The sequence below is a fragment of the Cervus elaphus genome, chromosome 24, assembly GCF_910594005.1.
Source record: "Cervus elaphus chromosome 24, mCerEla1.1, whole genome shotgun sequence".
Taxonomy (NCBI): Eukaryota; Metazoa; Chordata; class Mammalia; order Artiodactyla; family Cervidae; genus Cervus; species Cervus elaphus.
Window position 1 is genome coordinate 35104644 of NC_057838.1, and position 22482 is coordinate 35127125.

The window sequence follows — 22482 nt, forward strand, 5'->3', positions numbered from 1 at the left end:
TTTTGGTAAGGATCAAGTGAGATGCTATGTAAATGAACACACCATAAACTCTAAATCCTTCATGCAGTGCCTCAGCAAACATTTATCAACCAACCTCAGTCCCAGATGCTATAAAACTAAACTATTGCCAACATTGCCATTAAGGAACTAGGTCAACTCCAGTGTTTCTTCTCGCCCTAAAATTCTTGGAATCAAATCATATGAAAGAAGGAATCCTTCCCATTTTCCGTGAGCAGTCTGCACCTGGTACCACAGAGTAACTCTGTCCAGTTGAAGTTACTGTGGTGATGGACACGAGTTATATCCGCAGTGACCAGTATGGAAGCCACTGGCCACATGTGGCTACTGAGCACTTTAAGTACAGTTAGTGCTACTGAGGAGTTGAATGTTTAATTTTATTTAATTTTAAATAACATATTTAAATAGCTGTATTTGACTAGCGGCTACTAGTGAAATACAGTTTCCAGTACATATTGGAAAGTGAAAAATTGTAGCTCCCTAAGCACAGGGTTCTGCAGGAAGGAAGAAGGAAATGCAGACCGGAAATGCAGTCTGATTTGGGAGATATATTTGCTGCTTGGTGGGCGTACGTGTTTGGCTGCAGATAGTTCATTTTATTTTGTTTCAATATTGAACCCTGGCACTTGAATGACTGTGATGCATCCGGAAGAGAGTCCAGCTTAAATTGTAAATGTCTGATGATTCCTTTGCCCTGAAAATGGAGTAGGGGAATTCCTTAAGCTTTCTGTTCTGACAGAATATAAATATGTGTGTTTCATGAACTCTGAAGAATCAGGGATTTAATAGAAATTTCCCACTCATTGGTCCTTAAAACAGGCGTAAGATTTAAGGGACACTAAATACAAATGCTTTTCCTCTTAAGTCCATCACTGATAGGGATATAATAGTGAATGATTTAGAAAATATATATTAAGTGCTTCTGATTCTGTAAATCAGACACCGCTGGATGGTATTTAAGACAGGTAGTCTTGCAAATTAGCCCCTGAGCAGACGTTTGGCCTGTCTTTTTGAAAACAGATACTCGGAGATGCCTGGGGCCACAGGCAAGACAGACTCCAAGTTCATTCTCATGCCAGGCCTGGCCTTTTCCCTATTTCTGCAAAGGCGGTGGAATTTCCCAAATCTATTAAAGTGAGACAGTCAGATAGAAAAACTCTGTTTCTCCTCTACTATTCCCGCAGAACGCTTCTGTGACCTCGTGTGTCAGCTTTTTCTCACACCAGCCAGTTCTCTGACCGCGCAGGGTGTCCTGCACTTGAGTCCCGTTGTGACACCGACGACCTGGCTTTGGGACGGCTCCCCCGGGTTAAATGTCCGGACCTCCACGACTGCCCCGCTTCCCATGTCAGCCGCATGTCTCAGCTTATCACCTGTGCGCTGACCAACCAGCTGTAAATCTGGGTTCCTGCAACCCGTTGGTTGATAATTTGCTAGAATGGCTCACGTAACTCAGAAGAACAGAGTTCACTGCTTTACTGTAGAGGATATAATAAAGACTAGAGGGGAACAGCCAGATGGGAGAATCTGTTTCCTCACCTTTCCCTCCTCCTACATTCTGCTTGCTTTCCTCGGCCTGTGGCCTCTTTCCTCCATTTTTAAAGCACATTGGTTTAACCTTTCCTTTTGTTGTCGTATCTCTTTTTCTTTCTCCCTTTGACCTTCTTGCCTTCCACTTAGAAATATGCTTGTGATTAGATAAAGTCCCCCCAGATAAATCTTGGATAACCTGTCATCTCGAGATCCTTAAACCAATTACACCTACAAAGTCTGTTTTTGCCGTGTAAGGTAATGAATGGATAGGCTGTGCGGATTGGCCTGTAGACACGTTTGGGGCCCGTTATTCTGCCCCGCAGTCCTAAGCAGGTAGCAAGCAGCCTGAGCGGTGAGTGTGCGGCAGCTGTCTGCTCTGCTTGGACCAGTGGTTCCCTGAGTGTGCTTCCTGGCCTTGGAGCGTCAGCAGCACCGAGGAACTTGATAGAAAAGAACGTTCTTAAGCCCACCTCAGACTTGGACAGTCAGACACTTGAGGGAAGTGGAGCTCAGCAGTCAGTATTTTACGGGCCCTTAGGCTGATCCTGAGCATCCCTGGAGTTTGAGAACCACTCGCCTGGGGGATGATGTAGGGAACGGACTCACTGCCCGTGCTCCTGGGAGCAGCTGTCTTTCCTTTCCTCTATGTTTTCTCTAATTTTATTATTCTGATTTTCCCTTATGCTGGGTCTTCGTTGCTGCATGGACTCTTCTCCAGTTGCAATGAGCAAGGGCTGCTCTCCATTTGCGGTGTGCGGGCTTCTCATTGTGGTGGCTTCTCTTGTTTTGGAGAACAGGCTGTACAATGCACAGGCTTCGGTAGCTGCCGTTCCCAGGCTCGACTGCACAGGCTCAGTAGTTTGGGCGCACAGGCTTAGTTGCCTGTGGGATCTTCCTGGATCAGGGCTTGAACCCATGTCTCCTGCATTGACAGGCAGATTCTTTACCACTGAGCCACCAGGGAAGCCCTTCTTTACTCTTTGTCAAGGAGAGAGGCCTTTAAGGTTTTTAAAGGTGAAATTTCTATCAGATTTAATGGCATCATGTATTTGTCATAGTTATTCTCTGCACTGCATAGGATTTAAGATGGCTTATGAAATCCAGTTAAGTCCCCTTTTAAGTAGGTGAGGTTTTAATCCAGTTTTATCATCACTGGGATATTCGTGCAGAGGAGACAGGAATTGGAGGAAAGGGCAGTGGAGAGCATTGCTCCACGCCCGCTTATTCCCTTTTCCTTTTTACTACCCCATCCCCACTGCAGCAGAGCAGGCTTGCGGGTATTAGTTACAAGTCAACAAACACCTTAGAGGAGGTTGGTAAAGTATCAAGCCACTGATTTACAGAATTAGAAAATGATAGAATCAGAAGAGGCCTGCGAGAGCATGTTTCCAAGGATCTCATTTTACAGGGAACTCTGAGGCGGAAAGAGGTCACACACAAGGTCACGTGATTAATGTGTGGAAGTAAGGACTAGCAGCCCAGACCCCTGATTTCATGCTAGTCAGGTAGCATCTCCGAGACACATAAAAAGTATGAGCTGCTTTCACCCAAAACAAAGAAACTTGACTGAAACAAGGTGAATCTGACCAGCTCTCATTTTCATTAAGGCTCCACACTGTGAGGAGAATCAGTTAGCAAAACATGAGGATCGAGTTATTGGCTCTAACGCCGGAGCAGAATGAAACTGCAATTTATCCAAGGTGTGTCCAAAGCAAGAGTAGATATAAGAAATCATTATAGTCCTATAGAAATAAAAATACTTTGAAGGCAGAGATACGAATATTAGAAAATCAATAGGGGACCTGAGGTTTATGAAGCCAGTTGCTGGAGGAGGTGGAGGGGAATGAGGAACTGCCAGAACAAAAGGGAGGGGTTATTATGAGAATAATTGTGAAAATCCAGATGCTGAAATATAAAGCCAACCCAGGGGTTCTTGAAATTTATTTCTAAGAATGAAAATATACAAGAGCTTGCTGAAGATGAAGGGCAGGATTTCCTTTCCTTTAACCCATAAGATGAAAATGATGATGACTTAAACAGGAATGTGTATAGAGATGTAGGTGGGGCAGGACAAGGAGGGGAATGGAGATCCATCAAAGAAGCAGGAGAAAAATGTAGAAATTTGTCACCATGGTCTAACACATTAAAATGTGGGGCTTTAAAAATAACCAAGAGAATATTTTCTTGGTTTTTATTTTCTCTATTCTTTTTTTTTCTCTTGTGAGAGGGAATAAGGTTATTCTAGTGGTAAATATGTTTTGGAAACTGATGAATTCAAATTATTAGCATCAGTATATAGAGTTAGACCTCCTCCGAAGAGGGGCTACCAACCCACTTATTAATTTTCACAAAGATAGGGGACATTTTTTTATTTAAAAAAAATTAGATGAGCATTTTTAATGTCTTCTTTTCCCATCTGCTTTTGTTTCTTTATTCATTATTAGAAAGAGAGAGGCTGTGTGAGTGTGTAAGAGAGAGATCCAGTTTCCCTCCATGCACTCTCTGTAAATGTCAACTACACCATCTGGTGGTGATTGGATATATGTGCACTTGGCTTAAAAAATGAAAAATGAAAATCAAATTTGAAAAATACTTGGGCTTCCTTGGTGGCTCAGATGGTAAAAAATCCGCCTGCTGTGCAAGAGACCTGGGTTTGATCCCTGGGTTGGGAAGATCCCCTGGAGGAGGGCATGGCAACCCACTCCAGTATTCTTGCCTGGAGAATCCCCATGGACAGAGGAGCCTGGAGGCTACAGTCCCTGGGGTCTCACAGTCGGACACGACTGAGTGACTAAGCACAGAACAATATCATGATTTCTCATCACCTTCAGTCATTAAATTAAATACCAGTTCTGATGCCGTGAATATTAACTAGGATTCAAAGTAAAAATTAACTAGATGTTTGTAGTGGAATATTTGTTATAAAATGAAGGGCAGTTAAAACTTAGTAGATACAAAACTCTTACCAGATTCTTACTCATAAACAAAGCTTGAGAAATTTCCAAGTCTGTGATGGCAGTTGTAAAGGGTTTCATTTTATACCCACGCTGAAGGGGGTTCCCCGAAATCCTTATCCTTCTCTACTTCAGCCCCTTATTATTTTTTTCAGATTTTTAAAATAACCTTTTGTTATTTTATTTGCTTCTTTCCTCCAGCATTGCTTTTTAAATGAAGTAACTTTCACAAGAGTAGAGATTGCTTTTGTGTTTTTCCCCGTGGTGTCCCCCATGTGTATAGTAGACACTCAATATAAATATTTGTCCAATGAATTTAATTGAATTTAAAATACTTTATAATATGTGAAAAAAATTTAAAAGCAGTTATATGAACAATAAAATTAGAGTAATCTCTCTGAGTGGTGTGGACTAACATTTTTTCAAAAAATTCAGTCAAACTGGTTTGGATATATCCCTGGTAGTTTTAGAAACTGCAGTTTTTGAGGCCATGCTTCTGACAGTAAAACCACTAGCATGCATTCATTTTTCAGTGGGGTGACATCAGTTTTGAAAAGTCTCCTTATTTAGGCTGGGGTCTTTAGGACTAAACAGGTGCCTTTCAGAATCACCAATCAACTCAAAGAACAATTTAGAAATTCACATTTTGATGTTTGCCAAACTCCTCTGGGTTATGAATTGACGTTCATGTAACTGATTTAAGTAGGCCCCACCACTGGGAGCTTCATAAGTCGCCAAGCTTGCTGATGTCAGCGCACTGGGAGCAAAGTGCTCACCTCTGCTTTCTTGGACATGAACTTAGTCACATAACAACAAGGATTCAATTTCAATCACAGTGCCACGTTTGTACTTTGACTTCTGACAAATGCCAAGTGTTTCCTGACACATATTCTAATCATGTAAAACCTACTCAGACAGCAGAAGAAATGGTGGACAGATAACTGAATTGCACATGGGTTTGAGGTGGACACTCTGCAGATTTTATGTGCAATTGAGTTCATTCAATTTAGACAGCAATCTTGTGGGTTCCCAGAGATTCTTCTAGGGGGATTGTTCACTTTACTGAGAGATCAAGAACCTTGCAAAGGAAAATGGGGTGCAGAGGGATTAACCACCGTAGTAGTGAAGTCTTGGTTGTATTTAGGGGAGGGGATGTGCTCTGGTTGGCTCTTTTTTCTCCCATGGTTGGTATGCAATGGACAGCTTGTAGGTGGGAATGATGGGTGGGTGGAATGCTGGATGGAATGCTGAAAGATTACATAGATTCAGGAATTTAAAGACAGGGTGAACAAGAGTAGAAAAGAGAATGGTAAAATTGTCAAGGTCCCCACAGATTCTCTGAATTTATCCTAAATATTCTGATACATCATGTGTTGTATTCGCCCCCTGATTTTATTTGACCTTTATTTAAATATCATCTCTCTTTAGCAACAGAGTAGTTTTGTCACTTGGGATTAAAAATGATATTTTTGTAAAATGGCAAACCATCTTGACATTTCATTACAAACTTTTTAACAAATTCCTCTTCTCATTCAAAACTCTTCTTCCAAGTAGAACAAAGCTTCTCATCAGTGGTTTTATTTTTATTTTAAAATGCTTCTTCGCAATGTGAATCCAGAAGGGCCACGTGGAGTGGTACAAAAAGGGTTGGCTTTGTACCCCAGGAGGGCTGGACCCCACCGGCAGCCCCTCCTCTGTAATCCTGTGACTTTGAGCAAGTCACACCCCTGTCTGGGCTCCAGTTTCTTTGTCAGTAAAGTGAGATATTTAACCAAATGATCTCCTGTAGGCTGTACGTGTTTTTTAGAATCACTTTGAGGGTTTAGATTTACCCCCCAACCCCAATGCCTCATCCTTGACAGCAAAAAAAAAAAATAATAATAATAATAAGACTTTCCTGAAGGCCTCCCTTACATATATTGAGGGAGGCAGAACAGTGCCCCCCACCAAAGATGTTTGTGTTTGATCCCTAACCTGTGAATGTGCTACCTTATGTGGATAAAAAGGATTTTGCAAATGTTATTAGATTAAGGACTTTGAGGTGGGGAGGTTAGCAGGGATCATGTAGGTGGGCTTGGTCTACTCATTGGTCCTCAAAATCAGAGAACCCTTCCTGACTGTGATCAGAGAGAGATGTGATGATGGAAAGAGGGTCAGAGAGGTCATTAGTGGTTTGAAGATGGAGGAAGGGGACCAGCAGCCAGGGAGCATGTGCTGCCTTCACAAGCTGGGAGAGGTGACCAAAGAGTCTTCTCTGAAGTGTCTAGGGAGGGCTGCGACCCTACCAATGTTCCTCTGGCCTCGATTTCAGCCCAGTCAGACCGAGCAGGACTTATAGAACTGTAAAGTAATACATTTGTACCATTTAAGCTGCCCTATTTATGTATATAAATACACACATATATTCAGCCAGAATAATTTTTCAGCAACTTTAGGAAAACTATTGGATGGTTTAAAAACACACTGTATAGTTCATAACAAATGCCACTGAGGCTCAGCCAGTTGCACAGGTTTATACCCAGTGTAAATAGTGAAAGAACCTTCGGAGGCAAGTAGCATCTGTCGTGTAACTCTGGAGCATAAAGGTAATTGATCTGGTGTGAGAAACCTGGAATCAAAAGCAGCATCCAGATAGGCGTGAAATCACAGAGCAGGAGGGGACTGTCCATCTCCCAGGCCGCCGCCTTCATTCCGCAGGTAACTAAACTGACACTCCACGGAACAGGAACTGTCCCCAAACAAAACCTGAAGTCCTTTCTGCTACAGGAGAAAGTCCTCATTGAGAAGAAAAAAGAAGTTCCCATCATTGAGAAGAAAGCAGGGTTGAAAAGTAAACTTCCATCGTGGTATCTTAGAATCCGCATTGCCTGGGAGGACTGCAGCCCTGCCGATGTTCCTCTGGCCTTGATTTCAGCCAGTCAGACCGAGTGGGACTTCAGACGTACAGAACTGTGAAGTAACTTGCAAACCAGCGGGTGCAGCAGCTTCAGAGGTCCGGCTTCCCACACCAGGAAACTGACCCCAATTTGAGGAGGCACCGACGGAAGGGAAGGTAGATGGCGTATCTGAACTGGCACACAGCAGGCCAACACGTCTCCAAATAATAAATAGAATCTCTGCTTAAACGTGGTCTACAGCACACTTTGTCCTAAACTATCTGGGAAATGTGGATATCATCACTAGTTTGTTTGATCCCTTAACATGGTGGTCACCATTGAGAATGTTAGAGGCAGTTTACCCCTAGAATCATATAAATGGAAATAGGCCCCAGAGGTTAGGGGCTGCATCCTGGAGGCAGAGGCAGCGTTTCAGCTCCATTCATCCACCACCAGGCACTTGCTCGTGTCCTCTGCTCACTGGAACTTATGGTGCTGTCCTGTGAGTGAAGACCCTTGAAGCATCATGAAAAGTATTTTTAGTTTCAGCCCATGTATTACCCTGTCGGCCTGAAAACTGTGCCTCTTAGGGTCAGAATTCATGTACTCTGCTAGAGGGGAAAAACCAGACTTGTAATCCCAACTCCTTGGTGAATTAATAGAAGACATTCCACCTCTAGAATGTCCAAGAAGCTGAGGACACAGCTTCTTGAGGGAGATGGGGCAGAAGCATAATTACTGGCCAGGGATCTCTTGCTCTAATCAGCACGGTGTTTGGGAAAACCACAGAGTCCTCATGCTCCTCTCATCCAAGTAGCACCATGCGGACAGGACTGTTATCCGGCAGTTACCCCGACACTCAGCTTAATATGCTGAACAATAGATAAAGACATCCATCCAGAGCCATTAGGCAACCTGGGATTTGATGTGAAACCTAATTGGAAGGTAATATTCTAACACTTCAGACCTCAGGCCTCTGCTCAGATTGCTGAGATCATTATTCCTGATTTCTCTAAATTCATGCTTTAATGAAGAGGCACACAAGTTGCTTACCTGTCAAGTGCTACCATTTTAGGAGAATTCACTTTACTGTTAATGCTTAAGGGACCAGGGGGTTTCAGATTTGGAGTATCTGCTTTCTATTTTGATACTCGATAGGTGTCCCTGTGCCAGTTTCGGATCTCATCCTAGAAATCCAATGCATATGTGAGAAGAGTCATGTTCAGTGAGCCCTGGACCTGGATTCTCCATTTGCAAAGATTGATAACGCAGTAAAATACTCTTAACTTGGAAACGGTGAGTAATAAAATGTAATCTTTCTGTGATAGTTCTGAATGCACTTTAAAATTATGCAGTGCCTTGGAGTCACTGCAGAGAATATAACTTTTTATAGATCATGGACTATAGAAGTTTGGGAATCAATGGAACTTTATGTCATTCAGTAGAGGGTTAATAACTAAGTTTTGTATAGTTGCCAACTAGAGTCGATTGGTATGCCTCTGGTGTGCCATGCTGAGAAGAATTTTTTCGTTACTTAGACTCAATAGATGAGTGTAATGTGATTGATTAGCATGTCTGCCATGGGTGGGAAGAAAGAAGAGTCACTGGCAGAGCACATATTTTCTGTCCTTAAGAATTCCAGCCTCTTCATTTTTGGCTCAGATGATAAAGAATCTGCCTGCAATGTAGGAGACCTGAGTTCGATCCCTGGGTAAGGTAGATCCCCTGGAGAAGGGAATGCCTACCTATTCTAGTATTCTTGCCTGGAGAATCCCCATGGACAAAGGAGCCTGGTGGGCTGCAGTCCATGGGGTTGCAAAGAGTCGAATGTGACTGAGCTACTAATACTTTCACTTTCAGCCTAAGGGCGAGCGGCGTGCACAGGACTGTCCAGAATCAACCAGCTGGTCTGTGGTTGAACTGGACGGGCCACTAATATTTTTATCATAGCATACCACCTCTGTAATATCAACTCACAACTTCTAGAAAATAGAAAATCAAATAATAGCTTCTTGGGTATCTAAAAACTTTAGGAATGAAAAAGCACAACAAAGCAGAAAAGGTATTTGGGTAGTGATATATGTTACCTAGGAAATTGATGGCAATTCATCAAATAGTTCAAAAGAATTTGAAATTAAATTTCCAGTGAGGCATCATGTGGTTTTAACAAATATAATTGTATTTTAAAATTCAGTTTAGACACTCAGTAAATATGTTTGGATGCCTTCCCAATGCAAGGTACTATATTGGAGTAGCGAAAACAGTAATGAGACATTCTGGGCAAAAATCCCCCAGGATCCATTCAGGAGATATTTCCTGAGCGCTTCCTTGAGTCAGACAGTGTGCTCAGTCCTGGAGATTCAAAAATCAAGTAAAGCTCTGCCTTGAAATAGTTTTTCTCATAGTAGGCAATATCTGGCACCATAGCCAATGGTTATAACAGCTATGTTCTGCCTTCTAGATTTTCAGAGGATTCCAAGAAACCCAATCTAGAGATGAGGCTCTAAAGCAAGGGAGAGTGTTGTAAGGGATAAGCCGGTGATTTTTCAAAATAAATATCCAGTATAAACAGGAAACTTCAGGCTGTAAATATTTTAATCTTTTATTGAAGTGGATTGGATTTATTCATGTTCTATGTATTGTAGCTCTAGTTTATCATCTGTTACTGTGTGATATCACCCTGTATAAGCAGATCTGAGTGTCTTTATCCATTCTATGGTTGGAGGATATTTCTGTTGATTTCAGATGGGAATTATCACCAAAAACATTTCTATGAGCATTCCTTTTTTATTGGAGTGTAATTGCTTACAGTATTGTGTGAGTTTTTGCTGTTCAATGAGGTGAGTCAGTGATGTGTATACACACATCCCCTGCCTGCTGGACCTCCTTCATACCCCACCACCCCTCCCTCCAGGTCATCGGCAAGCATCAGGCTGAGCGCTGCACTACACAGCACGTTTGCACTATCTGAAATAACTGTTTTACACATGGCAGTGTATTTATGTCAAACCCAACCTCCCGATTCATCCCACCCTCCCCTTCCCCTGCTATGCCCATGTGTCCGTTCTCTGTTGGCATCTCTGTTCCTGTCCTGGAACTCGGTTCATCTGTACCATTTTTCTTGATTCTACATACGTGCATTAACATTCGATACTTGTTTTTCTCTTTCTGACTTACTTCACTCTGTATGGCAGACTTTAGGTCCACGCACATCTCTACAAATAACCCAGTTTCAGTCCTTTTTATAGCTGGGTTACAGTCCATTGATATATGTGTTACGTCTTCTTTATCCACTCATCTGTCGATGGACCCTTAGGTTTTTTCCATGTTCGGGCTATTATAAATAGTGCTGCAGGGAACATTCGGGTAGGTGTAGCTTTTTGAATTATGATTTTCTTAGGGTCTGTGTCCAGTAGTGGGATTGCTGGGTCGTATGTAGTTCTATGTTTAGATTTTTAAGTAATCTCCATATTGTTTTTCACAGCAGCTGTACCATTTGCATTCCCACCAGCAGTGCAAGAGGGTTTCCTTTTCTCCATACCCTCTCCTGCATGTGTGATTTGTAAATTTTTTGATGATGGCTATTCTGACTGGTGTGAGGTCATACCTCATTGTACTTTGGATTTGCATTTCTCTAATAATTAGTGATGTTGAGCATCTTTTCATGTGCCTCTTGGCCATTTGTATGGCTTCTTGGGAAAAATGTCTGTTTGGGTCTTCTTCCCATTTTGTGATTGGGTTGTTTGTGTGTTTTATTTTTTTTAATTAAGCTTCGTGAGCTGTTTGTGTATTTTGGAGATTAATCCTTCATCTGTTGATTCATTTGCAAATACTTTCTCCTATTCTGAAGGTTATCTTTTCATCTTGTTTATGATTTCCTTTGCTTTTAAGTTTAATTAGGTCCCATTTGTTTTTGTTTTTATTGTCATTACTGTAGGAGATGGATCAAAAAAGTTCTTGCTGTGATTTATATCAAAGAGTGTTTTTCCTATGTTTTCTTCTAAGAGTTTTATAGCGTCCAGTCCTACATTTAGGTCTTTAATCTTAGGCATGCATCTCTACTAGGGCTGTCGCTATGACATAACAGCTGGGTCACCCATGTGAGCATTATGGAAGCCCTTCCAACAGTTTACAAAAGTGACTGGAACCAGCTTAAATCCCTACCTGTAGTGTTGGAGAGTCCCCATGTTCCATATCCTCATCAAGATTTGCTATTTTCAGTATACTTAATATTAATCAGTCTAGTAGGTATCTTAGAGTTTTAATTTGCATTTTCCTAAGTTACTAAGAAAGTTGAAGACATTCTCAAATTTGGTGGGCTTGTTGGTGAAGTATGTGTTCAAATATTTTGCTTATTTTTCTTTTGAACTTTTTTTTTTTTGCAGGTTCCTTGATAAGTTGGATTATATTCAAAGTAACAATTTCTTACAAAAGACCCCACCAGAGTGCTTCTCTTGGGGTCTGGTCAGGAAACAGACCAGGAAGGAGAGAGTTTAACACAAAGGATTATTAGCTACATACAGAACTGTCGTCTCTGTGACTAAATATAAGGCCAAAAGAAAACACTAAGGCCTCCTGGTGTAGCAGCTGCAGGAAACAGGCCTCCAGGGACTGGAGGGAAGAAGGGAAATGTTGACGCTATTAAACTCAGAAGCCCAGAGAAGGGGCCTTGGCCCAGCCTGCTGAGCAGGAATTTGGGTCTCTAAGGAGGAGACGCAGCCAGCTGGTGCTGGGTCTCTGAGAAGGGACGATAAGGCTGCTCTCGGGAGTGCTGGGAAAGCTCCATACTAGATCTGGTTGCTGGTGTGAGAACAGACACCCTGCTGCAACGAAGTGCTTCCTGCCGTAGGGACTGGAAGCCGCCGGAAGGCTTAACACCTCCTCTTCCAGCCCCGCAGGGTCCCTCTAGCGCCCCCTATTGGCGGCTGTCAAGCAGAGCCGGGTTTTCCTGTCTGGCGCCATCATCCCAAACGGGAAAAGAGTGAGGTCAGAGCTAAGAAGGAGAAGGTTGCTCAGTCGTGCCCGACTCTTCGCGACCCCTTGGACTGCAACCCCTCAGGCTCCTCTGTCCATGGGGATTCTCTAGGCAAGAATACTGGAGTGTGGGTAGCCATGCACTTCTTCAGGGAATCTTCCCAACCCAGGGATCGAACCCAGGTCTCCCACATTGCAGGCAGGTTCTTTACCATCTGGGTCACCAGGGAAGTCCTAAAGGAGCTTAATACTTGTCAAGAGAACGTGAAGGCAAAGAGTGTGGAAGGTACGACCAACAAGGGGCTTGGATCTCGGCTTCAGATGTGTAATAGTTCAGAGCAGCTAACCTTTAGGAGTTCAAGTAGCTGACCTAAGAGTGTACTTACCGCATGCCCACTTGCGTAAAGGGTCAGCTATGCTACATCACAGCTGCTACTCTGCGAGACCTTGGTGTTTTCCTTCCGCCTGATATTTAGTTGCAGAGAGGACAGTTCTGATCCTCACACCTCATCTCACAACAGCCCCTTGATGAGAACTCACTACTCCCACTGAAAAGGTGAGACCATAAAGGCAAGAGAGTTGAAGTCACCTGCCCAAGGTCATACAGCCAGGAGATGCCAAGTAGAATAAGTATGTAATTCAGATCCTTCTAACTCATTTTTATCTTCATATTCAAATCCCAAAATAAAGGGGATTCACTGTAAAACTATACAGGATTATGGTAAATGAGACATGAAAATTAATAGCAGGTGTCCTGACTTCAGGGAACTTTTACAGTCATCGATATTTTCTGGTCATATTAGCTCATAAAAATATGGCAGATGGCATCAATATCTTTCCTTCTTTACTTTTTTTTTTTAAGTCTTTATCTTTTTTTAGCTGGTATTTTCAGGCATCCTTATCTCTGTGGTCAAAAACCACACATTCTATTGATGTGTTTGAAATTACTTTCACTGACTGGTGCTTTGATTTCTGTACCTTCACAGGCTGTAACTGGGTGACAACAGTCCTTCTTTGTCTTTCCTAGACTTGGAACCTAGACCCAAGCTGCTCCCAAAGCTATAACCAATAGGAAAACTCTCTGGCTTGTTCCTTGGCTGTTCAGGGTTGTTTGAATGCAGCTGAAGTACCTGTAGCCCAAGCGAGGGCACTTTCTGTACCTCGGACTCTGCCTCTACATGCTGATCAGCTCTAGGTTTGGAAAAACTATGAGAACTTGTTTGTTTATTCTGAGACGGAGTGTAGGGTGTGCTAAAAATCTGACTTCGTTTAAAAGATGAACCTGTGCCGCAGTCTTGTGGAATTAGGGAGTAGCTAGGACTCCCTGGGCAGCCTCTGACTCTCAGGCGCTGTGCAGTCACTCCCAGCCACCTAAGCAGTGTCTCCTGGTCCCCCGTCCCCACGCCACCTGACCCTCCCCTGGCAGCCGGATGCTGGGGGCACGGGAAAACCTGATGGCAGGACAGCTGGCGCTGGGGAAGGAGGACCTTCTCAGCCTGGTCCTCACGCTGTCTCTCTGTGCAGCCTGCCCTCAGGTCTGACTCGTCAGCAGTGCCCCCTGCACTGGTTTCCTCTCCTCACTGCGATGGACCGCCACAAACTCGGTGCCTTCAAGGGTACAGATTTATCGCCTTACTCTTCTGAAGGTCAGACGTTCAAAATCAGTCCCAGTGAGTTAAAAGCAAGGTGGTGGAAGGGCTGTGATCCTTCTGGAGGCCCTGGGGAGACTGTTTCCTTTCCTTTTGCAGCTTCTAGAAGCCCCTGAGTTCACTGGCTGGCACATCACATCTCCTCCTCCGATTCTGACCCTCCTGCATCCCTCTTATGAGGACCCTTAGTGATCATATTGAGTCCCCCAAAGAGGCTCAGGTGATTCTCCATCTCAAGATTCTTAGTTTAAGACATCTGCAAAGTCTCTGTTGCCACATAATGTAATATACTCATAAGTCCCACAGACTGGGTGTGGACATCTTTGAAGGACCATTATGGTACCCAGCCTATGCCCCATCCCCAGCTCAATCTCTTTGCTCTCCTCCTATTTCTCAGGACTCAGTGCCCCTTGTATTTGCCAAGGCTTTCACCACACCAGCCTCCTTTCTACTCTGCCCATTCTCCCACGTGACATGCCTCAGCTTTGGGCAGATAATGTCTCACCCTGCCTTCAGCTGTAGTGACTTAAGTTCTTTTTGAAAACAAACTGGCCTGGGTTTGAATTTCCAACTCTGCTACTTCCATACTGTGTAGGCTTTGTAACCAAACTTGAGTTTACCCCTTTCCTTTGTCCTGACTTGGGGTCTGGAGGCCTATACTACTTTTTAAAATATTGAAGGATAGTTGTTGTATTAATTTCAGGTGTATAGCAAAGTAATTCAGATATATATAGTGGTGGTTTAGTTGCTGAGTCATATCTGACTCTCTGAAGCCCCATGTACTGTGGCTTGCCAGCCTCCTCTGTCCATGGAATTTTCCAGGCACTGGAGTGGGTTGCCATTTCCTCCTCTAAGGAATACACACACACACACACACACACACACACACACAGGCTTCCCTGGAAGCTCAGACAGTAAAGAATCTGCCTACACTGCAGGAGACCCAGGTTTGATCCCTGGGTCAGGAAGATCCCCTGGAGAAGGGAATGGCTACCCACTCCAGCATTCTTGCCTCGAGAATTCCATGGACAGAGGAGCCTGGTGGGCTGCAGACTGTGGGGCTGCAGAGAGTTGGATACGACTAAGCAAGGAACACTTTCATATATATGTGTGTATGTGTATATCTCTCTATATAGATACATCCAGTTTTTTCAGATAGTTTTCCCTTATAGGTCATTCAGAGTATTGAGTGGAGTCCCTTGTGTTGTATAATAGTTGCTTGTTGGCTGTCTGTTTTTATACACTAGTGTATGTATGTTAATCCTGAACTCCTCTAGTTTATCCCTCTCCCCCTTCCCCTTTGATGTAACCATAAGTTTGTTTTCTGTGTCTGTGAGTCTTTCCGTTTTGTAAATAAGCTCATTTGATTCTCATCTTTTTAGACTCTACATATAAGCGACAATCCCGTGGTGTTTCTCTGTCTGGCTTACCTGACTTAGTATAATAATCTCTGGGTCCATCCACGTTGCTGCAAACTGCATTGGGGTCTCTCTGTGAGCCATCCCTCTTACAGGATAGACTATGACTAGATAGACAGAGGCTGGACTTTTCTGTCTGTCACGTTCTTTTTCAAGTTGAATCCAGCCCAGCAGTAGTTGATCAGCCCCATCCCAGCATGGGGCCCACAGATATGAGTGAGGCATGGTCCCTGTCCTTAGCAGACACTCCACACTCCAAGGGACAAATAAGCACAAAATTTCAAAATAAAGTGGCAAATGCCATAGTTGCTTGGCGAGATCAGGAAAGATTTTTGGATTTAGGGACACTTGAGCTGAGTGAGGTAGGAAATACTGTTACAGGAAAAGAGTTTTGCTTTTTGTATTCATCGATTACATCACCACCCAAGGCATTGGGCCAAACCATCATCAGCAGAATTTATGCTTGAGTGTTTCAGAATAATAAGAGCTTCACCACTCCTTTCTTCTAAGCCCAAGCCTGGCACAGCGAGAGCTTTTGCTGGGGGCCTGGCTAATCCCAACATGCTCTGCTTTTCCAGAGACAGACCTGACATAAATTTAAAGGAACTCCATCACTTTGCTGCCCAAGCGTCTTGGCCAACACAAGGAGACACCTGCCCACAGGATAACAGCCGTGTGATAAAGCACAAGAGATGTTGGGCTGGATTGTACATCAGTGGCTTTCTGACTTTTTAGATCTTGACTTCTTACAACAGTGTAAAAGTCCTACCTCTGTCCATCCTATGTGTTCAGGCCTTCTAGAAGAAAAGAACCCCAAGATGGCTAAAACTGAAAATGCTTCAGTCAGCCAACATAATGATCAGTAAAGGCAAATCCCAACATAATTCCTCAACTGCATTAATTCATGCATCAGTAGGAGCAACACTCTAGGACCAAGACCGACTCAGCACAGATGCCGTCCATGCAACATGGACTGCATCCCAGCAAAGTCCTGGGAACCCCTGCATCTCCTGCGCGCACATTCTCAGTAGAGGCTTTGCAATGCTGCCAAGGCGCTGGGTGGTTGCCAGACTTCTTGATGGAATAGAAAGTTAAAGCCTTGTGCAAAGTCTACAATGGCCTGGTATTTTAGCTTTAGTTACCCTTATTTTTAAATTGTATTTATAAATAGTCCTGGTTGGTAGCAAAATGAAAATCTATGGGTTTGTGTCTGCTGTCTCCAAAGAAAAGACTTTGACCCTGGGATCCATGTACAAGGCGTCCAGGAAAACCCCTGCCGCCTACAGTGGACTCAAGGCCACACCCTAAGAAGCACTGCTCCCGAGAAACCATTACCCGTGCCTCACCTCCCCACTTAGATGCGCTTCTCCAGGTCCTCTGTCTTGGGCTCCCCTGGTCGCTCAGACAGTAAAGAATCTGCCTGCAGGGAAGATGGGCAGTGTCTAAAGAAGCACAAATAGTGCTCTAAACGATATGAAAAGGAGGAACCTGGAGGTATATCCAGGCAGTGGAAGGACAGGAAGATAGGACAAAGGTGAAGGTCCATACTGTGAACTAAGATCTGAATTCACAGAGTGATAGAAGATGAAAGCTCAGCAAGACCCAGGAAATCAGCCTTGACCCTCCCCCTTCACAGAGAGAAAGTGACTTGTGATCATAAAAAATAGAGATGACAGCACCTACCTCTCAAGTTTGCTGTAAATTCAGTGAAAGGATATGCGCAAAGCATGTGTATCAGCTGGACTCAGCGTAAGCATTTAATATGTGCTTTCTGGTCAGCGAGTGAAAGAACGAGAACTAGGTCCTCTGACTTAGAGGACGTGCTCTGTCTGGCTGCCAGGAAGCCCAGGAGCACAGGAAACTCATAACAAAGCATCAGCCGTCTCAAGAGTGCAGTCCTGGACCCAAGCTCTGGTCCACTCAGAGGGGCTGTGTGTGTCTCTGTTTGGATAGCAGGGATTCTCAAGCCCAGTGTATGACTCCATCCTCTTCTTGGGTCCTTAGTTTTGATTAAGCTTTCGGATGGCTAATGTTAAGTCCATAAGTAATTTTCAAAAATGTATTTATTTATCAGTTATGGCTGTGCTGGGTCTTCATTGCTGTGCGCGGACTCTCTCCAGCTGCAGTGAGTCGGGGCTTCCCCTACAGCGCGCGGGCTCCTCACTGTAGAGGCTTCTCTTGCTCAGAGCACAGGCTCTAGGGCACGTAGGCTGCAGTCACTGTAGATCAGGGGCTCAGTCATTGCGGATTCTGGGCTTAGTTGCTCCGAGGCATGTGGGATCTTCCCCCAACAGGGATTGAACCCGTGTTTCCCGCATCGGCAGGCAGATTCCTATTCCCTGTACCCCCAGGGACACCCCTGTAAGTAATTTTTGTGAAGGACAGTGAGTGAGTGATACATCCCTTCAGCGCTTGCTGAAATGTGTCCCCTCCTTCCACAACCATCATTGTTTACATGAAAAAGAATGTGTACTGTGGCCACTGCACTGGGTACTTTGTCAGACTGTTTATGTCCTCGGTTCTCCCACCTCAGCCTTCAAACTAAAGCACAGCCAAGAGCAGATGTTACATTGCAGTCGTCTTTTTGTCTCTTAAGTGGCTCATTATCCTTCTGCCCCCAGTAGGACTAAGCTCCCCGAGGACAGGCACTCCTGTGGGTTTTCTTGTACTGTCAGTTTCCCTGGTTCCTGTAACATCACCTTGCACATGGCAGAGATGCAGTGAAAATGTTTGTTAATCTGAGTTTGAAGAAAGACAAGTGATTCAGAGTCTGGAGTCTTAGAATGCTTCTAGTCTCTGAACACTTTCAAGCTCTGCTCTCAGCTCTGGCCCTGGCTTGCAAGTCATCTTAGCCTTTTTCTATCTACTTGGCTTTCCAGTTACTAAGTTTCTCTACCGAACACATTATTAGATTCTTTTATCCACCATTCTACTTTTCTTTCATTGAAGTTCACATTTCTAGTGCATCCATTAATAACTTTATATGACATATCTTTCCCAATTAACACCCAAATTTTTCACTGCTTTTTGGTGTGAATGATAAACTGAATTCAGTGGCAGCTAAGAATTTATTTACTAGAATTTGGGGACCTGGATCGTCTCCACACTGTTGAAATCATATTTATCTAGATCCTCATTTGATCGGTTTTTCCTCTCTTTTCATGTCCCTCATGAATTGCTTGACTTTCTCACATAGTACAGATGCTATGAGGTACTTTATTGTCATTACATCTGCTTTGGTCATTGTTCTGATCTCTTATTTTGGAGCTGGTAGCTTATGGAGTTAGTTGATTCCTGGCCTTGGGTCACATCACGGTGTTTTAGAACTGTCCAGGGATTGTCAAACCACAGTCCCCCTTAAGTGTAGACGAATGATGAGAGCTAAAAGCATAAGCTTCAACTGTCCCGCTTTCATTTGTTATATTTATTTATTTATGCACCTGGGCAAAGTATTCTGAAACATATATGTGTATATATTTCTGAATATGTGTATGTATGTTTGTGTGTTTGTAAACATATGTACATTCATACACGCATACACGGGCTTCCCAGGTGACGACATTGGTAAAGAATCCACCTGCCAATGCCAGAGACGCAGGAGACTCAGGTTCGATCCCTGGGTTGGGAAGATCCCCTGGAAAAGGAAATGGCAACCCGCACCAGTATTCTTGCCTAGAAAATCCTTTGGACAGAAAAGCCTTGTGGCTACCGTTCATGGGTCTGGAGAGAGTAGGACATGACTCAATGACTAAGCACATACAAACACGCATACACACATCTACAGACATACATGAAAAACTCTGATTTAGTTCCATCGTGTGGCTGATGTTCCTAACGCAACCAAAGGACAGAGTGTTTTGAAGTCACAGGTGGATTCACTTTGCCAGTGAACTGTGTGTGGCGGGGGCAGGTGTCACCTGCAGGCAGGGGCATTTGAGAGGCAGTGCTCATTCTGCAAGCATTTTTCTCTGCCATGGCAGTCAGGGATTATTGACCTGTACAATAGAAAGAGGGGCCACAAGATAGAGGCAGACCAGGCTGGGGGTCCATCTCGGAGAAGCACCAACCCAGGACAGGCCTGACTGGGGCCAGAAGCACGCTTTTGTGAAACCACTGAGATTTTGTTTGAACGGCCAAACTTCACACATCCTGGCCGTTACCTGTACAATAGGCAAGGCCAAGAATAGAAGGCCAAGGGAGAAGATGCTGAAATGACCCAGCCTAGATGGCAGCTGGAAACAGGGCGATGACCAGAACCTAGGACTGCGTGCTCCTTGCTTGCGTTCATCTCCCCCGATCTCCAGGTGCCTTTAACTGCGGTGGAGACAGCATGCTGCAGTGGGGAAGGCTCCTGGATGAGTCGTGCAAACAGTAAACAAGTTTAAAGCCATAAATTGCCCCACGTTTTACTGTCTTGCAAGATCACCCCTCCTTTGCCTGTCAAGTCAGAGATGGATGGGATGGAAGGCAGTCTCAGTGAATGCAGCTCCGAGTATCATCACCCATAATCATTTTTGCGAATAATCCAACATGCTTGAGACTTGAATGGGCTCTGGTGTCCCTGGAAATACTACCATAGCAGTGAAAGATGTATACAAAGGTGTTTCTTTGAATCCAAGATTGTTCACCATATTACTGAGATATGAAGGTGAGTAGTTAATAAAATTGTCAACATTTTGAAGGAGCCATGAAATATCCTTACTCCATCTGATTTTATGCCCGCTCCCTCCCCTCTAGGTCTGCATAAAGCAGACAGGATCCATCTTTCATTCCCTGGTAACTCTGGGATTTACAGGATAACAGATGCCCAACTGCACACCCTGTGACCATGGTTGCTAGACCCAGCACTCGAAAGAGAAGGAAGGAAGAGCTGCATCCCAGGACTGAGTATTTCTCTCCCTGATACTCAAAGAGTCCTCCTCAAGTGAAAAAAGATCTCTCTGCTTGGACACTTTTGCAAACTCTTTGTGGTTAATGGAAATTAGGAACATGAGAATTACCAGGGTTTTAATTCCAAACTTTTTGTTTTTCTTAAGTTACTCACAGCACAACTAGAATAGTTTAAAAAAAACCAAAAACTCATGAAAACGATGCCCTTTAAGAATGAATCACAGAGCCACAAAGGATTCAAGATCCCTAATTTCAGCCCTTTCTTGTCAAAGGCAGCTAAACTTGAATATGCATTCTCCACATGGGTTGTTGAAGGCTGTGTAGACCCAGCACGATGCTCCAAGCTCCTCTGGACCATTGATTCGTTGTACAGACTGGCACACTTTGGGGAGTGGAATGGGGCGGTGGGTGCCCTGGTTCACTGGACCCCCACCGCAGCTGTCCTGGGCCGGTCAGGGTGTGGTCACTCTCCCTGTAGATGCTCACACGCCAGGTTGCAAACACAGTGCTGACGGACTCTGCCAGGCACTATACTGGCAGGCTGGGGTCTCTGGTGGGTCTGCCGGGTCTCTTAGTTGCCCTGCAGCATGCGGTGTCTTCCTGGACCAGGGATCGAACCCGTGTTCCCTGCATTTAGATGGACTACCCCGTGGTAAGGGGCAGCTGCCAGTTTGGGTTTAAGACAGTTGTTCCCATGCATGAATCTAAGCGACAGTTGCCAGACCTTCCCATTTTTCAAAGGAAATCGATAACTGCATGTGCCAATTCATTCAAAAGCTCCAAATACCGCAAAGACCAAACACATCCATAGAATCCTCACTTGGGGTTCACCAGTTTTTGACCTCTGTCTTAAGAACGGGAGAGGGAACTGTCATACGAGAACACTCGAAGGGCCTCTGGGGGTGAGGTGAACCTGTCACTCTACATGTGCTTTTGCATAACAGGTAAAGAATTGGAAGATTTACGCAGCTCCAAAAGTAATGGATTCCTCCCTACATTTTTTTTATTTATTGGTGAATTTAATTTTTCTAATTATTAATTTTTTGAAATTTTTTGGTTGTACCAGGTCTGTGTCGCTGACCACAGGGTTTCTCTAACAGCGGTGAGCAGGGACTACTCCTCATTGTGGTGAAAAGGCCTAGTTGCCCCGTGACACGTGGGATCTTCCTGCACCAGGAATCGAACCTGTGTTCCCTGCATTGGCAGGCAGATGCCTGTCCACTGGGCCACCAGGGACGTCCTCATCCCTTCAGTTAAAAATGACAACAGAATATGCCTACAAGTAAATCTAGCTGTGCTTTTTCTGAAGTTCATGATGCTCTTTAAAATCTCTTAGGTGTTTGTACTCACTTGGCTCATTTTATTGGGCAAACCAATATGGACCTTAATCTTCATCCCTGCAGGAGTGTATAGGGATGAAACAGTTTTCTTTAATCATGTAGGAACACCTTTCCCTTCTCACCATTCTCCCTGGCTGCCAGGACAACTTTCTCTGCATTGCATCAGCCAGAGTTGTGTCTCCTGGCTGCCACGAGCTGCAGAAGATCATGGGGAAGGGGACATGACCCCACGGGGCTGGGCACACCATCGTCCCAAACCACAGGAGGGTTCTTAGTCGGGAAGAAGAGAGGATTGGTGCTGGATCAGTCAACAGTGTCTTCCATTAAAGGTGCCATTCATTCATTCACTCTGTAAACATTTTTTGAGCACTTACTAGGTGTCAGGCTTTGGGGACACAGGAGTAAACGAAAGAGGCACAGATCTCTGACCTCTCCCACTGAGTTTACACTCCTGCAGTGAGGAGGATTTTTTTTAAAAATAATTTTATGTACTCATTTATTTTTGGCTGCGCTGGGTCTTCGTTGCTGTGTGAGTTTTCTCTAGTTGTGGCGAGTGGGGGCCACCCTCTAGCGTGAGGGCACAGGCTACTCACTGAGGTGACTTCTCTTGTTGCAGAGCACGGGCTCTCGGGCACGTGGGCTTCAGCAGCCGCAGCGCCTGGGCTCTAGGGCACAGGGTCACTGGTCGTGGTGCACAGCCTCTGCTCCGAGGCACGTGGGGTCTTCTCAGTGAGCGATGTGCCCCACGTGGCCTGCGTTGGCAGGTGGAGTCTTTACCACTGAGCCACCGGGGAAGCCCAGGGAGGAGGATCTTTTTAAAAAGTAAGCTT

At 44.4% G+C, this 22482-nt stretch overlaps 1 long non-coding RNA gene across 1 annotated transcript; it reads left to right on the top strand.

The window, feature by feature from the left end:
• The first annotated feature begins 2267 nt into the window (after positions 1 to 2267).
• Positions 2268 to 22280, top strand: LOC122682674. The gene is made up of 3 exons (XR_006337481.1): positions 2268 to 2319; positions 9719 to 9721; positions 22250 to 22280. It is a non-coding gene; the product is annotated as an uncharacterized LOC122682674 (long non-coding RNA).
• Positions 22281 to 22482: the final 202 nt, after the last annotated feature.